The following is a 20306-nucleotide window of genomic DNA, read 5'->3' as shown; positions in this document are numbered from 1 at the left end:
TTCAGGTTGTTCTGTCCCCATAATTCCCCCCCACAAAGGGGAAAAAATTAGGTTATTCTTTTTCTCAATTTGGTCAAAGCTGGTCTGAGAGGAAACGCACACAGCCACTTCATAAGAAATGGCAGGATAGATACAGGATAGTTAGAGGAGAGATACAGAATTTGTTGTTGTTGTTGTTTAGTCGTTTAGTCATGTCTGACTCTTCATGACCCCATGGACCAGAGCACACCAGGCACCCCTGTCTTCCACTACCTCCCGCAGTTTGGTCAAACTCATGCTGGTAGCTTCGACAACACTGTCCAACCATCTGTCCTCTGTCATCCCCTTCTCCTTGTCCATCTTTCCCAACATCAGGGTCTTTTCCAGGGAGTCTTCTCTTCTCATGAGGTGGCCAAAGTATTGGAGCCTCAGCTTCACGATCTGTCCTTCCAGTGAGCACTCAGGGCGGATATCCTTCAGAATGGAGAGGTTTGATCTTCCAGTCCATGGGACTCTCAAGAGTCTCCTCCAGCACCATAATTCAAAAGCATCAATTCTTCGGCAATCAGCTTTCTTTATGGTCCAGCTCTCACTTCCATACATCACTACAGGGAAAACCATAGCTTTAACTATACGGACCTTTGCTGGCAAGGTGATGTCTCTGCTTTTATTAAAAAAGCAGAGACATCACCTTGCTTTTTTTTTAAAAAAAAAAAAGCAGAGATGCAGAATAGATCTAGACTAACATCTGCTTTCCAAGTCAGTGGTGGAAGTGTACTGGATGCAGAGTGAACGAGAATGTGTGTACACAGCCCCCATGGCTCAATGTTGTATTGCTGCCTGAGCTCCAAACAGGATGATTGTTACACCGCTAGACTGAGAGCGCCCAGCCTCCTAAATACTACGTGTGGGACGTTTGTACGGGAAGAACATGGTTTGATAATCAGAGAATGAATAGCACACTCTGGTGCTAATGAGCTTCACCAGAGCCTCGCGATGCAGATAATAGGACTGTAAACAAGTGGGGAGAATGCCCACAGAATACCTGGAAGATGCTCGAAAGCTGGAACTGAGTCAGCAGGATGTCCTGGCTGAGAAATGGCAATTTTGGAATGCATAGATGTGGCATAGTTTTCAAGAAGGGTAGAAAAAGAGGGGGAGAGGGGAGAAGGGGGGGGGGGGAGAAGAAGAGAGAGGTGGGGAGAGGAGGGGGGGAGAGAGAGGGTGAGGGGGCATGATTCTACAAATGACTGTTTAGGTATCCCAGACAAGACCTGGCTATATAACTGCACCCCTCCCAATGTTCTCTAGGACTCTGTGGGCTTCCAGTGGGCTTGTGACCCTGCCAGGGTTGTTAGACAGACTGGCTGTAGGAACTGGAGTCTTCCCCTTTGGAGTTGCAAAATGAAGAATATAAGACTTCAGTAATATGCTTGGAGAACAGCCCTTGAGATGGAAGTCTTGTACAAGCAGGTCTCTCTTTTCAGATGTGAAATGTTGATGGTATACTTTGGTGTAGTGGTTAAGAGCGGTAGATTCGTAATCTGGTGAACTGGGTTCGCGTCTCCGCTCCTCCACGTGCAGCTGCTGGGTGACCTTGGGCCAGTCACACTTCTCTGAAGTCTCTCAGCCCCACTCACCTCACAGAGTGTTTGTTGTGGGGGAGGAAGGGAAAAGAGATTGTTAGCCGCTTTGAGACTCCTTCGGGTAGTGATAAAGCGGGATATCAAATCCAAACTCTTCAAATCCAAACTCTTCAGTAGGAACAACACAACCCCCCCCCCACACACACTTCCCCCTACCTCTGAGCACTCACCTGTGGTGTTTCCTGCATCTGAGATGCGTCAGCTGAGTTTGGTGAATTTGAGTGTGCATCAAAACACGCTGTCTCTTCAAGGTAACGTTCCCAACTGCACCTGCCGGCAAATCAGATTGAGTAACCTTGGGTTTGCCCTTGACATTTCTCACATCCTCCTGTAGGGAGCAGAAGGGCGGCAGGCAAAAACAAGAACAGGAAGAGCCCCCTTTTATGGGTTGCCTGCCACCGTTCCTCCCGTCCACAGCCTTCCATGCATCCGGCAGATTTCTGATTGTTCTTGCAGCTAATAAAGCCTTGAAACACTTGCCAGGGGGAAAAGAGGGTGGGGGGAATTGGATCTGCAAGCCATCTTCCCACCATTGCTCCAGCCACTTCCTTCCCTTTCCATGGCTCCTTCCCAGTCTGTTAGGTAAAGGTAAAGAGACCCCTGACCATTGGGTCCAGTCGTGACAGACTCTGGGGTTGCGGCGCTCATCTCGCTTTATTGGCCGAGGGAGCTGGCGTACAGCTTCCGGGTCATGTGGCCAGCATGACTAAGCCGCTTCTGGCGAACCAGAGCAGCGCACGGAAACGCCGTTTACCTTCCCGCCAGAGTGGTACCTATTTATCTACTTGCATTTTGACATGCTTTCGAACTGCGAGGTTGGCAGGAGCAGGGACCAAGCAACGGGAGCTCACCCCATTGCGGGGATTCAAACCGCCAACCTTCTGATCGGCAAGCCCTAGGCTCTGTGGTTTAGACCACAGTGCCACCTTTGGAGTTAGGTACACACAATTGCCATGATTTGCCCCACCGGAATAGCCAGCACAAATTACAGCTCCCATTTGTGTCACCCAACCTTGCAAGTCCAATCCATGCAAACCTGTCCCTTAGGACAATCCTGGCAGGGTTGTGAGACCACCAGCCGCCCCATTTACTTCTGAGTGCAGGGCGGGCATAGCTGTCAACTTTTCCCTTTTCTTGCGAGGAATCCTATTTGGAATAAAGGAATTTTCCTTTAAAATAGGAAAACGTTGACAGCTATTGGGGGGGCACTGTCTGCACCAATGTGCTCGTAATAAGAGTGCGACAGGCCATCAATCCGTATTTGAACTTTTTGGAAGAAGGGTCTAGAGAATTGGAAGGGACCCTGAGGGTCATCTAGTCCAACCCCCTGCAATGCAGGAATCTCAGCTGAAGCGTCCATGACAGAAGACCATCCAACCTCTGCTTGAAAACCTCCAAGGAAGGAGAGCCCACAATCTCCCGAGGGAGACAGCTTCGCTGTGCAACAGCTCTTACTGTCAGAAGGTTCTTCCTGATGTTTAGTCAGAATCTCCTTTCTTGTAACTTGAAGCCATGGGTTTGAATCCTACCCTCCAGAGCAGGAGAAAACAAGCTTGCTCTCTCTTCCATGTGACACAGGCCTTCAGATATCTGACGGTGGCTACCTTATCTCCTCACAATCTCCTCTTTAGCAGGCTAACCACACCCAACTCCTTCAACCGTTCCATATACGGCTTGGCTCCAAGGAGCTTTCACATCTTGGCCGCCCACCTCTGAGCACGTTCTAGCTTGTTGAAGAATGGAGCCAAATATGATATTGAGAAGCTAAGCTGCTTAAAGCAAGCCGTGAAAGGATTAAGGGCACCCGAAGGAGAGGCTCAGATTGAGCCTTGAGATCTCTTTTTTTAAAAAATAATATTTATTAAAGTTTCAAAAAATTACAAAAAGAAAAAGAAAACAGAAAATACAAAATACAGAAAAATAAAAACAATTAAAAACAAGTCAATCTTTCCATGTCTTGTCTTTCATGTACTTGTTTCCCTGACCTCCTCACACCTCCCTTTTTTATAATAATTTTTATTAAGGATTTTACATTACAAAAAATAAAAAAACAGAAAAAAGAAAAAATATCCAACAAAAATTGTTAAAAACAATCCATCTTTCCATCTCCTTATTTTTCATTTACTTGTTTCTCGGACCTCCTCATACCACCCTTTTTTGTATTCCAAATCAAATTATTAATTCAACAATTTCTGAACAATTTCTGAACAATTGGTCATTTCCGCCAATTCCATATAGTCCATCACCTTCATCTGCCATTCTTCCAAAGTGGGTAGATCTTGTGTCTTCCAATATTTTGCGATAAGTATTCTTGCTGCTGTTGTGGCATACATAAAGAAAGTTCTATCCTTCTTTAACACCGATTGGTCAACTATGCCCAGGAGAAAGGCCTCTGGTTTCTTCAAAAGGGTATATTTAAATACCTTCTTCAGTTTATTATATATCATCTCCCAGAAAGCCTTAATCCTTGGGCACGTCCACCAAAGGTGAAAGAATGTACCTTCATTTTCCTTACATTTCCAACATTTATTATCGGGCAAATGATAGATTTTTGCAAGCTTGACTGGGGTCATGTACCACCTGTAAATCATTTTCATAATATTCTCTCTTAGGGCATTACATGCCGTGAATTTCATACCGGTGTTCCACAACTGTTCCCAGTCTGCGAACATGATATTATGTCCAACATCTTGTGCCCATTTTATCATAGCAGATTTAACCGTTTCATCCTGAGTGTTCCATTTCAACAGCAAGTTATACATTCTTGACAAATTCTTTGTTTTGGGTTCTGACAATTCTGTTTCTAATTTTGATTTTTCCACCTGGAAGCCAATTTTCTTGTCCAAATTATATGCCTCCATTATCTGATAGTAATGGAGCCAATCTCACACTTTATTCTTTAATTTCTCAAAACTCCTCACACCTCCCTTTTTTGTATTCTAGTTCAATTAGTTATTTCAGCAAATCCTTTCCATCTTTGCTTTTATCTTAATAATTTATCTTAATATGTTGTAACTTTACATTCTCACCTATTCATAATCCGATTTTACTTAATTCTATAACATTACTGCTAAAACCACATAACTTCATTCCAGCATCCTTCTAACATTCCTTAATTTTACAGTGTTTCTGTAAATAGTCTTTAAATTTCTTCCAATCTTCTTCTACCGACTCTTCTCCCTGGTCTCGGATTCTGCTAGTCATTTCCGCCAGTTCCATGTACTCCATCACCTTCATCTGCCATTCTTCCCGGGTGGGTAGATCTTGTGTCTTCCAGTACTTTGCGATAAGTATTCTTGCTGCTGTTGTAGCATACATAAAAAACGTTCTATCCTTCTTTAACACCAATTGGCCGACCATGCCCAGGAGAAAGGCCTCTGGTTTCTGAGCCTTGAGATCTCAATGACTCAGTGTGGGAGGAAACATTCTGCTGCCTGAGGTAAAGGGCAAGATGGCGGCCTTTCCCATTCCATCGGCGACAGCCGCCCGGACATTGAATCTCAATCCAACACGGGTGATGGGACAGCACCTTACACTGGCACACGGGAGCCTAGGAAGCCGCGTTAAGACCTTGGGCCTGGCACTGCCTCTCAGCCCGGTCTACTCCACAGGGTTGTTGTGAGGATTAAATAATAATAATAATAATAATTTTTAATTTATACCCCGCCCTTCCCAGCCAGAGCCGGGCTCAGGGCAGCTAACACCAGTAAAATTACAATAAAAACATAATGGGGGGGGGGGGAGAAACCAATTTAAAATATGGGTTAAAATACAATTTAAAATGCAGCCTCATTTTAATAGCAGCCCATAGATCAAAACCATAAGGGGAGGGAAACATAAGAGTCAGACTGAGTCCAAACCAAAGACCAGGCGGAACAGCTCTGTCTTGCAGGCCCTGCGGAAAGATGTCAAGTCCCACAGGGCCCTATTCTATTGTGACAGAGCGTTCCACCAAGTCGGGGCCAGTACTGAAAAGGCCCTGGCCCTAGTTGAGACCAGTCTAACCACCTTGCGACTTGAGACCTCCAAAGTGTTGTCATTTATGGACCTTAAGGTCCTCCGTGGGGCAGACTAGGAGAGGCGGTCTCGTAGGTACGTAGGTGGTGATGAGAGGGAGAGCACCACTGTGAGCTGCTTGAGGGAAAAGGTGGGATTTAAAAGCAGTAGAAAGATGGGCTGCCTGCACCTGACAGGAGCAGACAGGTTGAGCAGGTGCAAGAAAGGCTCTAAGACACAAGCAGATCTCTCCCCTAGCACTGCCTTTCCCAACCTGGTGCCCTCCAGTTGGATGATGACTCCCATCAGTCTAATAATAATAATAATAATAATAATAATAATAATAATAATAATTTATTTATACCCCACCCATCTGGCTGGGTTTCCCCAGCCACTCTGGGTGGCTTCCAACAGAATAATAAAATACAATAACCTATTAAACATTAAAAGCTTCCCTAAAAAGGGCTGCCTTCAGATGTCTTCTAAAAGTCTGGTAGTTATTTTTCTCTTTGACATCTGGTGGGAGGGTGTTCCACAGGGCGGGCGCCACTACCAAGAAGGCCCTCTGCCTGGTTCCCTGTAACTTAACTTCTCGCAGTGAGGGAACCGCCAGAAGGCCCTCAGCGCTGGACCTCAGTGTCCGGGCAGAACGATGGGGGTGGAGACGCTCCTTCAGGTATACTGGACTGAGGCCATTTAGGGCTTTAAAGGTCAACACCAACACTTTGAACTGTGCTTGGAAAGAAACGTACTGGGTGTGGGAAGTTGTAGGTCAAGGCATCTTGGGGGCGCCAGGTTGGCAAAGGCTGTTCTAACACCTTGCCACTAACCCCTCCTGCCCGCAATGCATTTATTTTCCTTCCAGGTCTGTGGTTTTTGATGCTTTTGCCTACTCCTCATGTGCGTGATTTGTTTCAGAACTGGCTGAGCATCCATCTGAGGCACCCAAGCCGGCCAATGAGACAGGAGACTAAAGAAGCAGGAAGGACCACCGAATGCTCTCAGCCACCCCCACTCCCCCGTGATGGTCTCCACTTTCCCTTCTGCTCCAGCACTTGCAAGAGGCCCCTGACCATCACGGGAATCTGTGTTACAATAACACAAAATTCCAAAGGAAATAAAGATCTTTTCAGCCGTGGGCCAGTCCACCGTCCCTCAGACCATGTGGTGTGCCAGACTATATTTTTTTGGGGGGGGGGGAATGAATGAATTCCTATGCCCCACAAAGAACTCAGAGATGCATTTCAAATAAGAGCACACATTCTGCTCATGTAAAAACACTAGGCAGGCCCCACAAATAACCCAGAGATGCATTTTAAATAAAAGGGCACATTCTACTCATGGAAAAACACCAGGCAGGCCCCACAAATAACCCAGAGATGCATTTTAAATAAAAGGGCACATTCTACTCATGTAAAAACACACTGATTCCCGGACCGTCCGCGGGAAGGATTGAGAAGGCGATTGGGCCGCATCTGGCCTCCAGGCCTTAGTTTGCCTACCCCTGATTTACTCCAACCCCCTGCAATGCAGGAATCTCAGCTAAAGCATCCATGACAAATGGACATCCAAACTCTGCTTAAAATCCCCCAGGGAAGGAGAGTCCACAACCTCCCGAGGGCGTCCGTTCCACTATCAAACGGCTCTTACTGTCAGAAAGCTTTTCCGTCTCTCTAGTCGGAATCTCCTTTCCTGCAACTTGAAGCCACTGGTTCGAGTCCTACCCTCCAGAGCAGGTGAAAAAGAGCTTGCTCCACCCTCCATGTCACAGCCCTTCAAATATCTGAAGATGGCTATCATATCTCCTGTCAGTCTTTTCCTTTCCAGGCTAAACATACCCAACTCCTTCAACCGTTCCTCATAAGACTCAGCTTCCAGACCCTTAATCATCCTAGTTGCTCTCCTCTGCATACCTTCCAGCTTGTCAACATCCTTTTCAAATTGTGGTGTCCATAACTGGACACAGTATTCCAGGTGTGGTCTGTCCTGTAGCCTTCTTAGACTTTACCGACTGGTAGGGTGAGTGTTGCTCCCAGAGAGGGAGGAAGGAGTCAAAAGACACCGAGGTTGATTCAGAGAAAAAGTTCTTTATTTCTGCTCTCCGGAGTAGCAGAAAGGCACTTGCGTGGTCAGTTCACAGCAAGTCCAAAGAAAGAGAAATTTCACACAGTATATATATCCTCCAGGCACCCTCTCCCCCCTTCCCCAGGAATCCAGCCTCGTACGTTCATATACGTAAGTTGACATCCATGACCATAGACAGATGTTCCTGTAAATAAGTTGACATCCATGACCATAAACAGATGTTCCTGTTCCTGTACTCTTATCTTGGGGTTAAGAGGGTCACTCAGCTATAGGAGTTTCCCTTGATGCCATCTTTATCTCCAGCCGTGAGGGCTGACAGACCCTGTCTTGCAGAGTCTGTGCATCACTGTGTCAGGACATTTACAACCTACAAGATAAGATAAGCCCCAGCTCTGCCGTCCCATCTCCACTTCGGAACTGACAAGGCCATCCATTAAGCGTCACGGACTGATAAAGGAGAGGGCTTTGTTTACACAGCTGGGTTCCTGTTAGACATTGGCTCAAGTGCTCAAGTTAATGCTTTTTAGCTAATGGACCCTTGGAGAAGGAAAAATGGGGATTTTGGGGCCCGTTTCAGACTGACTGCACAGACAGGCTTTAGATTTGGGAAACCCATCAGTCCACGGCTGATGGACTTAGCTTTGGTACCTTTTGGGTTTTCTTTAGGTAACTATCTCCAGAGACTTGGGCAGTAATTGCTTTGGCTTCTCTTGAAGCATCGCATTTGTGACACAGTCTGTTTGCTGCCCAGGAATGCATTTGATTTATTGGACCAACCCGAGTGTGAACTTCATAGTAATGTGCGGCTAATCTTCTCAAATCTGTCCAATTAGTGACTCACCCAGGATAGAGAAGCCTTTTTAAGAACTGCTGTGCACTGATCTTCCGCATTTCCTGCTTTAATCTCTGAACAATTTCCAATTGCACATTAGATTCATGGAGCACCAAGGGCTGGAATACGTTCTGAGGTGCGTTAAGTACCGGTGGTTGAATTGAAATTAGACAACCCACACAAGTCAGGCGCAGGTGACAGTAGATGGAGACCAGTTGAACCGGCACAAACCTCCCTGTGGATTATTGCAAAAGATCGATCAAAATCACTCCACCCCAAACTGAATTAGCAGCCACCTACCAGTTCTGGGAAGGAAAGGAGAAGCTGCCTACATAAAGGCACCTGAGATTCTTAGACCACTGGAACATCACCAGGAGACGGCATCCAAGACAGAATAAACATCGTCACCTTGTAAGTTAGAACTTCTTTGTTTGCCGGTTGAAAAGAGGGGAAGAAGACTTCAGAGGTGAAGGTGATTTGCTCCGGGAGCATTAGGAATCCTGCAGGTCCAATAGGATCATGATTGCCTGGAGAGAGAAAGGGAAATGGGGGGAAATTATTGCAGGGATGCACCGATTGGTGGAGCAGGATGGTGGAAGCCTACCCTGTTCCTCAAGTGGGAGGAAAATGGACTGCTAAACAGATGGGGTTGTTTTAATGTCTAATTACGGGTGCTCATGGTTTAATCTTTGTTTTAACTGTCTTTTATACTTTCCAAGCCGCTTAGAAGCCTGTTTAGGAATTAAGCAGTACAGTGGTACCTCGGGTTACAGATGCTTCAGGTTACAGACTCCGCTAACCCAGAAATAGTACCTCAGGTTAAGAATTTTGCTTCAGGATGAGAACAGAAATCGCGTGGCGGCAGCACAGCAGCAGCAGGAGGCTCCATTAGCTAAAGTGGTACCTCAAGTTAAGAACAGTTTCAGGTTAAGAACGGAGCTCCGGAACGAATTCAGTTCTTAACCCGAGGTACCACTGTAAATTAATAGCTAACCAAGCAAGCAACATAAAACTGGGTTTTAATTAATTAAAGAGGATAGGGAGACAAATGAAATTTATTTGGAACGAGAAACAGCGTGGAGGAAGAGGTTCTTCCCAAATCAGCTGGTCTAGGAACACAGGTGATTTTGCCTTCTACTTAGGGAGGTTGGATTGGCTCGCTTGCCAGAGTCATCCATTTCTGGCCTCTAGTGCTTCCATTCTGGTGGCTGAAATGCAAACTACCTTTGCTGTAATGCAATTAATAAAACCACTATAACTGGTGAACTGTAGTTTTATTAATCCTGATTATTTTTTTACAACAAAATAAATATGAAAGTCATCTTTAAATGTATTAAATTTGTTTAGTTATCATGGGCAGCATTCAACTACTTTTATTATTTTTGCTCTAGGATTATCACTATGAGATTTTGACCCTCCCCTACCCCAAATCTTCCCCAGAGAGTTGCGGGGACTGGATATGGGGAGAACATTTCATTGCGCACAGAGAAATCCTTGCGCAAATCTCACCTTAGCGCTACATTGAATACAATGCAATGCTTCTTAGCTCATATTTAACCTCGATTAATAAATAACATAAATGCGGACTTGTGAAATTGGGGTGCTTAGTGGAGCCTCAGCTTAATTAGACTGAAGTAATTTGCCTTCATGGGACGTGGGTGGCGCTGTGGGTTAAACCACAGAGCCTAGGACTTGCCAATCAGAAGGTCGGCGATTCGAATCCCCGCAACGGGGTGACCTCCCGTTGCTCAGTCCCTGCTCCTGCCAATCTAGCAGTTAGAAAGCACGTCAAAGTGCAAGTAGATAAATAGGTACCGCTCCAGCGGGAAGGTAATCGGCGTTTCCGTGCGCTGCTCTGGTTCGCCAGAAGCGGCTTAGTCATGCTGGCCACATGACTCGGAAGCTGTACGCCAGCTCCCTCGGCCAATAAAGCGAGATGAGCGGCGCAACCCCAGAGTCAGTCACGACTGGACCTAATGGTCAGGGGTTCCTTTACCTTTACTTTAATTTGCCTTCATAAAACAACTGTCGGATGTTGTAAACAATGGAGACTCTTCCATTATGGCTTCTGGGGCACAGCTCCCAGAATATCGAGCAATATTTTTAATGCTGCAAAAAGAAAGAAATCTCAAAGCCACACTTCCCCACCCAGCACACATTTTATACTTCTATGAATTTGCAGAGGCTTGTGGAGGCATTTTTGTCAGTCTTCTGTTTCCTGGCCAGTCAGCTGTCTGGCACCACTCAACCAACCCTAACCCAGAAATATAGTCCATAAGGCAGACGGAGGAAGCTGCCTCAGGCGGCAGAATCCAAGGGGTGTCTCTGCATGTGTGGCCAATGCTGGAGAAGCAAGGAGAGGCGGTTGCGGTGGCTTCCAACTTCCGGCAAGATCACCCTGGGCTCCTGCAGGAACTTGCAGAAAAAAACAGGGTTGTGCGCTCATCTCACTTAAGAGGCTGGGAGCCAGCGCTGTCCGCAGACACTTCTGGGTCATGTGGCCAGCGTGACAAAGCTGCTCTGGCTAGTCAGCACCAGCGCGGCACACGGAAACGCCGTTTACCTTCCCGCTATAAAGCGGTACCTATTTATCTACTGCACTTAGGGGTGCTTTCGAACTGCTAGGTGGGCAGGAGCTGGGACCGAGAGACGGGAGCTCACCCCGCCGCGGGGATTCGAACCGCCAACCATACGATCGGCAAGTCCTAGGCACTGAGGTTTTACCCACAGCGCCACCCGCGTCCCTTTTGAAAAGTAAAGTGTGGCTTAAATTCGCGACCTTACAAAAACTGGATTTAACGATATCGCTGCTGGAACAGACATACAGTAAAACGCATTGGGTGTGAGTGCCTGCAGAATTTTAAGGGAGCGGCTTATATTTGGGTATTGTCTTTTTTTCTCCCCCCCCCCCCGAATTTTAAAGGTCCAGCTTATATTCGGGTGCGGCTTATATTCAGGCCAATATGGTATTTGTTTGTGGTCTTGTGTTTGTGTGTGTGTGTGTGTATGAGTGAGTGAGAGAGAGAGAGAGAGCGCGCAAGCACGGACACAGTGTGTGTGTGTTTCTGTAATAAATATCTATAGATTTTTCTGAATAATTTTGCATTTATTTTTGTGAATTAAATTGGGAGGAGATACAGTGGGTGGCTTGTGAAGCAGCAAACTCTGTGCTCAGGTGTCCCTGCATTCACCCATTAAAAGCTGCATCAGCAGCTGGGTGGAGCAGGGCATGTCATCTGAGTGTCATGCAATTCCAGAGTATTTCCTAAATAGGTGTGTGAATTTGCTCTCAACAAGCCCCTGCCTTAGCTCTGCCCAATCCTGCCACGGTTGTGAGCACACCAGGAGCCCCATGTGCTTGCCTGTCCTTTGCCAAGCGCTCCTGTATGGTCCCTGTGCACAAAATGTTCTTGTATTTTTAGGGGATATTTTACTATCACTGAAGTTAGGGGAGAAAAACCTCAGAAGCAAAGTTACTTTGATCAGGTAGACATCTGTGCCGGAAGGCAAGTCAATACAGCATGCAAAGGGGATGGTGACTGTAAGGTGAACAAGAATGACAGTCTACTGAACTCATCTACATGAGTGAAAAAACAGAACTTTGAATGCGTTATAAACATGCAACACCAGGTGGTGCTGGAGAGCAAAAAAAATTCTTTGCTATTTTACATAGTGCTTTTTTTCCCTTTTGTCATAATGATTTGTTTTCTGACTTATTTATAGCAGGGTTTTATGATGCGTGTAGATCCACCCTAAATGTACTAAATTTATATCCTGCCCTTCCTCCCAATGGAGGCCAATGGGCATGGCAAATAACGAGTGATAAAACAGCAAATACATCTTAGAAATAAAATTTTAAAAACAAGAAAGGAAAAGGCAATTCTGTTTCAGATGCAGACTATGAAAGATAACGAGTGAAGCCTTTTTTCTGGCATGGAGACAAAGCGATGGAGGAAGCGTTCGTCGGTTTAATTTCTGCATGTTGGCCTACTGTTATAAATGTAAAAGAGCAAGGCCAGTAAAAACTGTGGGAAATCCTATGCAGAAAGGAGGATGCTTACCCTGGTTATGTCTTGGAGCTGATCTGTGACTTATTTCTTCCCAATGTCTACCTGCAGGTAAAGGTGAACCCAGCAAGCTGCCAAGATGTGCAACTTGAATTTTGTTTGGACCATAGTGAATTTTGTTTGGACCATAGTGAAATGTATGTTTAAGATCATAAAGTGGATTTGTAACAAGGCCAAAGGTAAGAGGAGTGGGCTGATGCAGGGGGTCTTATCATTCACCCACCTTCCCCAAGGTGGTATCCTTTTCTGTACTACAAAACCCATCAGCTGCAGCCAGCACGGTCATGAGAGCTGGGGCTGGTGGAAGTTGTAGTATGTAACAGCTGAAGGGCACCAGGTTGGGTAAGGTTCCAGCGCATTCAGAGTCTGATCCTGATACACTTCTCTTAAAAACATACAGAATACCTTCTCTGAATGCTTATTTGCCATGCTTAAGACTTCCCTGATTCTGTTGTTTAACCTTCTCTCAAAAACCTCATATTTTACCTGGTGCTTAGTTTTAAATTACTTTTAAAAAAAATATACAGTATTATTTTTACCTGTTTCTGGAAACTGCCCCGCGAGGACCTGGTCCTAGCAGACAGGATAGAAACATTTTGGATAAATAAATAAAATTATAAAGTGGTACCTCGGGTTACAGACACTTCAGGCTACAGACTCCGCTAACACAGAAATAGTACCTTGCGTTAAGAACTTTACCTCAGGATGAGAACAGAAATTGCATGGCGGGAGGCCCCATTAGCTAACGGTACCTCAGGTTAAGAACAGTTTCAGGTTAAGAACAGACCTCCAGAACAAATTAAGTTCTTAACCCAAGGTACCACTGCACAGAAGTCAGGGAGGATGGGGGGGGGAATTAACTTAGAAATAAATAAAAAAAGAAAGAGCTCGTTTCAGTGGGCATTTTACCTACAAGCACACTGGGCTTCGATAAGTTATTTCCCAACACTTTTTATTGAAGAGGTGGGGCAGATCTTTGCCAATTAAATATAATGGAGACAAACATGATACTCTGAGCTAAGACGTTTAAATTAAACACCAATAAGATGAGGGCACCCAAAGCAGAGGCTCAGATAAAGCAGAAGCTCTAGCCCTGAGCCACAGTATGGTCTCTCCACATTTTGCTGCCTGAGGACAAGATGCCTCCTGCTCCCATCTTCCACTGCCCTTGAGGGCAAACAGGCTACAGTGGTACCTTGGTTCTCAAACTTAATCCATTCCAGAAGTCCGTTCCAAAACCAAAGCGTTCCAAAACCAAGGCGCGCTTTCCCATAGAAAGTAACACAAAACGGATTAATCCGTCCCAGAGTTTTAAAAACAGCCCCCCCAAACAGCAATTTAACATGAATTTTACTATCTAACAAGACCATTGATCTATAAAATGGAAGCAACTATAAAATAAATGCACTATAAAATAAATAAGACAGTATTGTTGATTGATAAAAAATAAAATTACGTAATCTTTTTTCTTACCTGCACTGATGATAGTCATTTTTTGGTTGGTGGGCTTTTATCCATTTCCGCAGTCACACAATCAATCGATCAGTAGCTGAACTGGGCTCCACACAGCTAGAAAAACAAATTAACCGAAAAAGCCTCAAAAGCAAAAACGCAAAATAAATAGCAAAAACAATAGCGCCAAACTTAATCCATTCCAGAAGTCCGATTGACTTCTGAAATGTTTGAAATCGCAAGGCACAGCTTCTGATTGGTGCAGGTGCCCTGGAAACAATAGCCGCCAGTTGCATCGGACGTTCGGCTTCTGAAAAACGTTTGAAAACCAGAACACTTACTTCCGGGTTTTCAGAGTTTGAGAACCAAGGCGTTTGAGAACCAAGCTACCACTGTAGATGCGCGGATCAAGGTTTCTCCAATGAGATTTTCTAGAAATGAGCAGCGCAAGCCTGAACATGTTTACTCAGAAGTAAGTCCCTCTGAATTCAGTGGGACTTCCTGCCCAGGAACTTGGTTAAGGATTTGCCCCGGTAGGCCAGGTTCCCTTCCTGACTTCTGGCCTTTTATATTTTTCCCATAGTCTTCATGTGTGTTTCTTTTTCAGAACGGATGAAGCCACACAAGCCGGCAATTGAAAAACCACCCAAGCCAGCGACTGAAAAACCACCCAAGCCAGCGACTGAAAAACCACCCAAGCCAGCGACTGAAAAACCACCCAAGCCAGCGACTGAAAAATCACCCAAGCCAGCGACTGAAAAGCAAGACTGAAGAGGGAATGACGGACCTCCACAGTCCCGTCTTCTCCAACACTGGCAGTAACATCCCTCTGACTGTCAAGGCACGCCATGTTATTCTGTTAATGCAATAAAGCTTGTTTGGAGCCGAACATCTGAGTTTAAGAATTTTATTTTCAAGCGAATGATGTCTAAGAGGCATTGGAAAAATGCATTTTTTATTTATTTGCATTTGCATATTGCTAGGAAGGTCTCTCTGCGCCACTCTGTGGGCTAGTGGGCTTTTGATGTACTGGATTTTAATTCTCTTCTTTAAACAACACAGCCAAACTAGACATGGTGGCCTGAGACCCAACTGGGATAATTCAAAGGGGAAGTGCAGCTTGTGTTGTAACTGTGACAATAGAAAGGAGGGAGTCCACTCTTTCCATGTCGTAATTTTCTAGACTGGATTCTAGCACTGTCACTCCCCACAGAGCTATTTGCCCTGTGGGTTAAGACCAAAAGGTGCTCTGCTATGGGGCAAGCAGGTCCAAAGGAACAGTTTTCAGGCTGGGGGTAAAGATCACCAGTAATAATAATAATACTACTACTACTAATAATAATATACCTTGCCCATCTGGCTTGGTTTCCCCAGCCACTCTGGGCGGCTTCCAACAAAACACTAAAATACAGTAACCTATTAAACATTAAAAGCTTCCCTAAACAGGGCTGCCTTCAGATGTCTTCTAAAAGTTTGGTAGTTATTTTTCTCTTTGACATCTAGTGGGAGGGCATTCCACAGGGCGGGTGCCACCAAGAAGGCCTTCTGGTGGTTCCCAGTAACTTGGCTTCTCATAGCGAGGGAACCACCAGAAGGCCCTCGGCACTGGACCTCAGTGTCTGGGTAGAACGATGGAGGTGGAGACGCTCCTTCAGGTATACTGGGCCGAGGCCGTTTAGCAGAAAGACTTAAACCTCACAACCCGAATTCAGATACAGCCCCACTCAGTTGCTTTCCTCCTTAAAGTTAAAGGTAAAGGGACCCCTGACAATTAGGTCGTGTCGTAGCCGACTCTGGGGTTGCGGCACTCATCTCTCTGACTGTCGTACAGCCGGCGTACAGCTTCCGGGTCATGTGGCCAGCATGACTAAACCACTTCTGGCGAACCAGAGCAGCACACAGAAACGCCGTTTACCTTCCAGCCGGAGCGGTACCTATTTATCTACTTGCACTTTGACGTGCTTTCAAACTGCTAGGTTGGCAGGAGCTGGGACCTAGGAACGGGAGCTCACCCTGTCGCGGGGATTCAAACTGCCAACCTTCTGATAGGCAAGTCCTAGGCTCTGTGGTTTAACCCACAGCGCCACACGCGTCCCTCTGCTTTCCTCCTTGAGGACAGAGAAAAGGAACTTTAGTCACAGATCTCCTTCTAGGACAAAGTACATGTGACTCACTGTGTGCATTGCAGAATTTAATGGAGTATATAGGTCTGGGATATATTAGAGCAACCCCCTGTAGCAATTCACAAAACTTCAACAGGGTTAGATTATCTTTTATTCAGAAGAACAGTTTTATTCATTTATGCCATTAAAATCTGGTCCCAGTTGGAAGACCTTAACCCATATAGCTCTACGTGAAAGGCTTTGTAAAGAATTTCTCACAGGCCACGTGTAAAGGAATTCTTTCAAAGCCATATCAGCTATTGTAGTTCAAAAATATATCTGTACACAGAGGTTGGAACTGATTGGTTTTTTTTTTATTTTGAAGCCAAACTGTTATGCATCTAGCTTAAAGAGTTCTATTCAGAATCCCAGCATTTACATTTACTTAAATGTAAAGTGAGGAGGAATTAAAGAAGCTTTTAATGAGGATGAAAGAGGAGAGCGCAAAATATGGTCTGAAACTCAACATCAAAAAAACGAAGATCATGGCCACTGGTCCCATCACCTCCTGGCAAATAGAAGGGGAAGAAATGGAGGCAGTGAGAGATTTTACTTTCTTGGGCTCCATGATCAATGCAGATGGTGACAGCAGCCACGAAATTAAAAGACGCCTGCTTCTTGGGAGAAGGGCAATGACAAACCTAGACAGCATCTTAAAAAGCAGAGACATCACCTTGCCAATAAAGGTCCGTATAGTTAAAGCATGGTTTTCCCAGTAGTGATGTATGGAAGTGAGAGCTGCACCATAAAGAAAGCTGATTGCCGAAGAATTGATGCTTTTGAATTATGGTGCTGGAGGAGACTCTTGAGAGTCCCATGGACTGCAAGAAGATCAAACCTATCCATTCTTAAGGAAATCAGCCCTGAGTGCTCACTGGAAGGATGGAGGGCACAAGGAGAAGGGGACGACAGAAGACGAGATGGTTGGATAGTGTTCTCGAAGCTACCAGCATGAGTTTGACCAAACTGCGGGAGGCCGTGGAAGACAGGAGTGCCTGGCGTGCTCTGGTCCATGGGGTCACAAAGAGTCGGACATGACTAAACGACTAAACAACAACAAATAATAGAAGAGATTTCAGCAGCTTAGCGTGTGTATGTGTGTGTGTATTATTCAGGTTCAATATTTTGCATGAATACACTCGAAAATGCCAGGAAAATTGCACTGCAAAATCCCCACCATTTTCCAGGTTAACAGGATTGCAAATTGATTTTATTCCAGAAACAATGAGCAGGGGAAAGGGCTCTAAACTTCCACTAGATTCTCTGAAGTGGCTTTTATGTTGTGTGAAATAAAGCTTGAACATGAATAGGTAAGGAAGGAATCATTGGGGAAGTGGAATAAAGTCTGGGAACTGCCTGCACAACCCTAAATACAGCGCTGGGTACTGATATACAAAGCCCTATACAGTTTGGAGCCAGGATACCTGAAAGATTGTCTCATCCTTTATGCACCCAAACAATCACTGTTCTCGGGTGGTCTGTTCAATTGAGCCTTTAAGTGAAGTAGCATCTATGAAAATCCCTTCCAGTTAGAAATCTGGCAAGCACTGTTTTGACTGGTGTGGTGTTTTTCTTTTTTTAGTTTCAACAGATATTCCTTTTCCAACAAGCCTGATAAGTGGCAATTTTTATTCCGGCCTGTATCTGTATCGGATTTGAAAATGTTTTCAATGTACGCATTTTTTGAGTTTTCTTTTATTTATTGTTAAATTGCTTTGGAACATTTCCCAAGAAGAGATTAATAAATGAAACAAAATATATGCCGCAATTTGCATTTGTTCCTACTAATATTCCCTACTGGAACTTTTGTTATTTGTGGTTTTTCATCGCCATTAATCCATCAATAGGTTGCATCATCCTTTTTGGAGGAAGCCCTGTTCCCCTCCCCCCCCACCTTGTCATCCCATTGCCATGACAACTGCAAGAGTCCAAGCTGGAGGAATTTACAGTATGGCAACCAGGAGAGGCGGTTACTATGGCAACCATTGGCGTGGAAGTAGAGAGGAGATGGCTGCGCTAGGCCTCACTAACCAAGGAGAGGAGTTGCTTGGGGAGTTGCTAGCTGTTTCCCTCCTCCCTCCTGCAGGGACCTTTGCCAGAAGATTTGCATTACAATTCAGAAATTCAACAGGTGAAGCTTTCCTTCCATTGGCACAACTCTGTGCCTGGATAAGATGCACCTGTTTGATTTCTACCTGTCACACATAGCCAACTTGCTGGAAAAGAGGTGGCCAGACTAACTGAGGACTCTTGAGTTCTTCCAGAGGCATTTTCTATATTCCAAAAAAAGAGAGCCAGGATTCCTGGGTACTTTGTGGGAAACGAGGTCATCTCTAGAAAATGTATTTACCGGCAACTGCTCGCTGTGGATAGATGTGTCTCCATGGAGACTCCAAGTATCCTTGTTGACCTGGCTTGGGTTTTATCCTTGAGCGGACAGTGAAACAGCAAATGCTCTCAAATCTTAGGCGCCATAACCTGTTACTCCCCACAGTTGATTTTTTTATTATTATTTGTATCCCAGCTTTCAGGATACAAATGTTTCTAAGTGACTTACATAAAATAAAATAAAGCCATAATAAACAACATCAACATATTAAAATCCTTGCTGATAGGTGGGAAGTGGTTAGCTCACTTGAGGCAATGTGGTGTAGTGGTTAGGGCAGGGACAAGCAAACTTTTTCAGCAGGGGGCCGGTCCACTGTCCCTCAGACCTTGTGGGGGGCTGGACTATATTTTGAAGGGGGGGGAATGAACGAATTCCTATGCCCCACAAATAACCCAGAGATACATTTTAAATAAAAGCACACATTCTACTCATGTGGAAACACTCTGATTCCCGGACCGTCCGTGGGCCGGATTTAGAAAGCAATTGGGCCAGATCCGGCCCCCCGGGCCTTAGTTTGCCTACCCATGGTATAGGGTGTCAAGACTACCCATGGTTTAGGGTGTCAATGGATGTCAATGTGCCAATCACTGCCTCTCAGCCTGACCTGCCTCATAGATTTTCCTGGGCAGTATGGGGGGGGGGGATTTCCAAAAGGTCTTGTCTTCTTGTGGTGGTGGTGGTGGTGGTGGTGGTGGTGGTGTGTGTGTGTGTGTGTGTGTGTGTGTGTGTTGAAAATAAAAAGCTCAACAATTTTGGGTTCTTCCTTAGGAAAGCTCAACAACTTTCGTTTTCCAAATGTCCTGGAGTGTTCGCTCCAGGTTCTGCCTCCTTACACCTTATAAATAACTTTGTGTATGTAAAATCTTTTTGTTTCTTTTTAGAGACTTGCTGATAATGAAGAGATGGAGGGTGGTCTTGGAAATCTGAACGCCAGGAAATTACTCCTTCATAAATCTGGGATTCTTGCTGCAGGCATGAATGGATGTTGGGTGATTCATCGCAGAATCAGAAGTAATAATGTCAACGCATGCTGCTATGCTTTAGCTACAATCCTAGACACACATCTACCTGGAAGTAAATCCTGGATATTTCAGTTGGTGGAGCATGAGACTCTTAATCTCGTTTCAGGGGGTTGGATAGATGACCCTTGCAGTCCTTTTCAACTCTACAATTCAGTGGGGCTTACTTCTGAATAGCCATGTATAAAATTCCACCACCAAGCTGGAACCATATACAGTAGACACTTTTCTTGGGAGGAGCAACCTCATGGAACATAAACACGTCATTGTTTGAGCATTTAGTTCCAGAAATGCAAATACGTTTTGTATCAAACTGCATTAAGAAATCACTAGATGAATCACACACAGGGATGCCTGCCTGTGTGTGCATCTGCCATCACTTTTAAGTTCATGTTTTGTGTTGAAAGTAATATTCTTATGCAAAGGTTGGCATAACCAGGTTGGGATAGCTAGGATAGCAAGGCTTGTTGGTTTTGATTGTTTTATGTAGTGTTTTTTCCCCAGTTTCGTTGTTCTGTGTGGGACAATGACAATAAAGATTATCGTATCATATGGCTTTGCAAATATTATCTTAAGCTTTTAGGGTGGGGAAAGGAATTAATCTTTATGTTTCTTAAAGAACAAATGCAAAAAAGGGTACAGTTGTATCCCTAAAATTTTAGATTAAGAAATCCATGAT

At 44.9% G+C, this 20306-nt stretch overlaps 1 long non-coding RNA gene across 2 annotated transcripts; it reads left to right on the top strand.

Moving 5' to 3' along the window:
* The first annotated feature begins 5049 nt into the window (after window positions 1–5049).
* Window positions 5050–14946, top strand: LOC310838104. Of its 2 annotated transcripts, XR_014560669.1 has the most exons (4): window positions 5050–5064; window positions 8639–8949; window positions 12657–12784; window positions 14665–14946. It is a non-coding gene; the product is annotated as an uncharacterized lncRNA (long non-coding RNA). The 2 variants fall into 2 exon arrangements; XR_014560670.1 differs by lacking the exon at window positions 5050–5064 and having other exon boundaries at window positions 8539–8949.
* Window positions 14947–20306: the final 5360 nt, after the last annotated feature.

The sequence above is a fragment of the Podarcis gaigeae genome, assembly GCF_964106915.1.
Source record: "Podarcis gaigeae genome assembly, chromosome: 2".
In the NCBI taxonomy this organism is placed as follows: domain Eukaryota; kingdom Metazoa; phylum Chordata; class Lepidosauria; order Squamata; family Lacertidae; genus Podarcis; species Podarcis gaigeae.
The sequence above is the reverse complement of the archived record's forward strand: the minus strand, read 5'-3'. Positions and strand labels throughout refer to the sequence as shown.